The 5,000-nt window shown below is 35.9% G+C and overlaps 1 long non-coding RNA gene across 1 annotated transcript in view; it reads right to left on the bottom strand.

Annotated features, from left to right (window-relative positions):
- LOC118768453 overlaps positions 1-5,000 on the bottom strand; it is a 25,766-nt gene that overhangs the window by 19,477 nt on the left and 1,289 nt on the right. The window contains exon 2 of the long non-coding RNA XR_005004299.1: positions 4,121-4,124. This is a non-coding gene — a long non-coding RNA (uncharacterized LOC118768453). The remainder of the gene's footprint in view (positions 1-4,120; positions 4,125-5,000) is intronic.

Raw genomic sequence — 5,000 nt, 5'->3', positions numbered from 1 at the left:
CTATAGCCTCAGGCCGACCAAATCCTTATGAGTGGATTTGGTAGATGGAAACTGAAAGAAGCCTATGTGTGTGTGTGTATGTGTTTGTCCCCCTAGCATTGCTTGACAACCGATGCTAGTGTGTTTACGTCCCCGTCACTTAGCGGTTCGGCAAAAAGAGACCGATAGAATAAGTACTGGGCTTACAAAGAATAAGTCCCGGGGTCGATTTGCTCGACTAAAGGCGGTGCTCCAGCATGGCTGCAGTCAAATGACTGAAACAAGTAAAAGAGTAAAGAGTATATGGATATGAAAGTAAACAGATCGACATACAGATGAATAGGTACATAGGATATATGAATAGACAAGCACACATACGCAAATGGAGACTGAAACACATGACCATATATACACACACACTTTACTTCAAACAAGGACACATATGGAGATGCACGTCCATACATACAAACATGGTACATAGTTGCATAACACACACACACACACATGCATACATAAAAATGCACAAACACATGAATATGCAGAATACATACAAATGTACAAAAATAAATATATACATATGCACACACACACACACACACACATATACATGCATACACACACATGCATACATGCATGCATATATAGGCACACACACTCACACTGACCCATACACATGTGCACAAACGAGCAAAAGGGAACACAGTGTGAATAACGGACAGAGTCAAGACTATTGGAAAGGTTGCAAGATGCAACGAAAATTTTAGGAAAATAAAGAAATGAGTGGAAATTTAACCAGTGAGTGTGTTAAATAATAAAGCACTAAAAAGGAATGACTCTCTCCAGACACAACAGAACATATATATATATATATATATATATATAATATTATATATGCCCTTTGATTAATTTTATATATATATAATAATAATTATTATTTGAGGGAATAAAATCGAAACTTACAAGGAAAAAAATTCAATTTAGAAATACTAAATCAAATTTCACACAATATAATAATATATATATAAAAATTAGAAAAAACCACCTTTTATCAATTCAAAATGAACAATTAAATTACCCCATCTAGAAAATTACATATAATAGAAATATTAAAAATAAAATAACAATGTCAATGATTAAGTAAATTGCAAAATAATAATAATAATAATAAAATAATAATAATAAAAATGTATACCAATTATAGACGTTTTTATTATTTTTTGCAATTTACTTAATCATTGACATTGTTATTTTAATTTTAATATTTCTATTATATGTAATTTTCTAGATGGGGTAATTTAATTGTTCATTTTGAATTGATAAAAGGTGGGTTTTTTTCTAATTTATATATATATATATACGCTCCCAGCTTAGTTTTTCTAATGCTCGTTGCTTAGTTTTTCTTGGAGGGCTGGCCGTGATCTAGTAATCTCAAGATTAATCAGCCGAAATTACTACGATGATCCGGTTCTTGACTGAAGACTGAGGGTTTCGAATGTCTTGTCCGTGTTTATTGTATCGTCTTCTAAGAGTTATACGTTCTTGTCCATGTTGTATTTTTCTACATACCTTAACATATATCCAGGCCACGTACCCTCTTAACATTAATGTCAGCACATATTCTTAATAACTGGTACCTCTTTGTTTGTCTCTCTCTCTCTCTCACTTTTACTTGATCTGTCCCTTCTCTCTCTACTCATCCTCTTTTTCTCTTCTCTTTCCTTGATTCTTTGGTCTAATCTTCCACTACCCTCCTATTTCTTTGTCTCGCTCTGCACTCACAGGTCGCTCTTCGACACCCATCCCTTTCCTCTCTGATTCCTTCTTTCTCTCTCTTCTCGCTCTTTGTCGCGTTTGTCCCTCCTCTCTCTCTTCTCTTCCGTTGCTTCTCTTTCTTTCTTTTCTCTCTTCTCTGTCACGTGACTGCTGGCCGAAATCTGCCTTTCAGCTTCTGACCAGCGTCGTGTTAACATCGTTGTTTTTCGTCCGCCGCTATAGGCATCGCCGATAAGGCTCCTTTCCTTTGCGCCAGAGAAAAAATTTGTTTGCTTGTTATCAGTCGTAAGACACTTGTTGTGTTTCACCGTTAATGCTTCTGTATTTCATGTCTCTGTATTCCATGTTTTTTTATATTCGTCCCTTTTGCTGTCCTGGTGTCCGTATGCATTCGATCCTTCTTCCATGAAATCTACGCTCCCAGCTTAGTTTTTCTAATGCTCGTTGCTTAGTTTTTCTTGGAGGGCTGGCCGTGATCTAGTAATCTCAAGATTAATCAGCCGAAATTACTACGATGATCCGGTTCTTGACTGAAGACTGAGGGTTTCGAATGTCTTGTCCGTGTTTATTGTATCGTCTTCTAAGAGTTATACGTTCTTGTCCATGTTGTATTTTTCTACATACCTTAATATATATATATTATATATATATATATATATAGATATATATATATATATATTAATATATATTATATGTGTGTGAATTTGATTTAGTATTTCTAAATTGAATTTTTTCCTTGTAAGTTTGGATTTTATTCCCTCAATAATAATTATCATAACATACAATCCATGGAATCAGATCGCCATGTGAATCGCTAGCTTCTGCACACATATTTTTCTCTCCTTGTTTCTTTTCTGTATATCTTTCTGTTGAAGAGCGTAGGCTCGAAACGTAAAAGACTTGTTTTATTTATATTCTTGAGCGCCATACTAATACAATGGTTTGTTTGTACCACCTGCCTTCGTCTTTTGTTTATTTTCATAAAGCTTCCGTTAGATACTATATATATTATAATTATATATATATATATGTAAAATTAATCAAAGGGTATAACAAGTATGTCTACCTGCTGGAAATAGCAGTCAAAACTCTTATTTAAATCGCTAAAATACACTGATAATAACCACAGAAATCAACCACCCCAAGGCAAATGAGCTAAAACAATCTCTCTCTATATATAACGCTACATCACATTATCAACCAGGCTATCAGATGTTGTCTTACACTGCTCTAACCTAATCTGTTGTGTTCGCCTGTGCAATCCACAATCTTTTATATAAACCCTAAGTATTAAATAAAGAAAAGATTATTATTATTATTATCATCATCATTATTATTATTACTATTATTATCATTACTATTATTATTATTTATTATTATTATCATTATCATTATTACTATTATTATTATTACTACATTATTATTATTATTACTACTACTATTATTATTACTACATTATTATTATTATTACTACTACTATTATTATTATTACTACATTATTATTATTATTACTACTACTACTATTATTATTACTACATTATTATTATTACTATACTACTACTACTACTATTATTACTATTATTATTATTATTATGCACACAACAGATCAGACTGTTGAAAAAGAAAAATTCCTAACATGGGTCTACAATGAGTAACCTTAAATGCCAAGAACCTTCCTAAGTATCCTAGCTCTCCCTAACCACACTATTTTCTGGAGCTGTACTAAACGGTGCTTTATGCCCATTTCCTCTATCCATCTGTTCAGATCTTTAGGGATAGTTCCCAATGCACCTATATCTACTGGGATACATTTTACCCCACACTTTCCCTGGTCTCTGTAATTCAATGGCTAGGTCCTGGTACTTGGCTATTTTTCTATACTTCTCATCATTTGGCACTGGAAAGTCAATTACCTGGCACTTTCTATTCTCTTTATCTACTACAACCAAACCAGGCCTTCTAGTTTCTATTTCTCTGTCAGTCTGAATGTTAAAGTCCCACAACATCTTATATTCCTTACTTTCTAGCACTTTTTAAAAAAAAAATTCTTTACTACCCACAAGGGGCTAAACATAGAGGGGACAAACAAGGACAGACAAACGGATTAAGTCGATTACATCGACCCCAGTGCACAACTGGTACTTAATTTATCGACCCCGAAAGGATGAAAGGCAAAGTCGACCTCGGCGGAATTTGAACTCACAACACAACGATAGACGAAACACGGCTATGCATTTCGCCCGGTATGCTAACCACTCTGCCAGCTCACCACCTTCATGTACCTATAATATACTTAATGTACTTTCTAGCACTTTACTAGATTCCTGTTCATACCGTTTATCAGTATTTTCAAATCCTAGCTTTCTACAAAGCTTCCAGTGGATTACTGTCTGGGGGTTGTCATGTCTTGTCTTCTATTCTTTCTGTGCCAGCATGCTACATCTATATATAAAACTAAAGTTGTGTGTGTGTGTGTCTGTCTCCTCCGATTTAGATTCCTAACTACTCCCACATTTTGCGGTGCAGTTTAACCAAAAGCGGGTATCTTATAGTCGTGATTCATATCGAGCCCTTCTGGGTATTAGCGCGCGTCTACGATTTAAAAAAAATTTAACCATCATTTTTCCACATTTTTAATGATTTTTTGCTCGGTTTATATAAGGGAAGTAACTCTCTAAAAATGCTTATATAGTTATTTCCCTTACAAACCCGAGCAACGCCGGGCGATACTGCTAGTCCACTTACTATATGAGAAACACTTTCCTCTTAGCAGCTGTTCAACATCACCCCACAAGTCAGCTATGCCTGGACACTAAATGAGAGCATGCAGAACACTGCACCTTGGACAAGACCATTTGGCAGCACATCTGTGCCAGTAGAGTTTATCTCGAACCAGCAGAGCCCCACCACCACCACCACCACCCAGTAGCAATGCCAAGGCCAAGGACCTCTGGATAATTTCCAATTGTCCTTGGCTGGCAGTGCTACCAGTTCAAGATAAACTCTACAGGCACGGATGTGCTCTCAGACAAGTTTGTCCAAGGTGCACACAGATTAGCAGAACCATTCTGCAAGCCCTCCTTCAGTGTCTTTTGCTGACTTGTGGGGTCATGTCGAAAAGTTGCTGTCACGTGGGGGACGGATCCATCTGTTAACTGAGTCTGTAGTGATAATCGCCCTACCGCCTCGGCCAGGCAAACCAGTTTTCCTTTGCCTGGTGGCTGTGACAAAAGAGGTTGTTTGGTGGA

Source organism: Octopus sinensis, linkage group LG29 (genome assembly GCF_006345805.1).
Source record: "Octopus sinensis linkage group LG29, ASM634580v1, whole genome shotgun sequence".
Lineage (NCBI taxonomy): Eukaryota > Metazoa > Mollusca > Cephalopoda > Octopoda > Octopodidae > Octopus > Octopus sinensis.
This window is presented reverse-complemented; position numbering and strand designations above follow the sequence as displayed.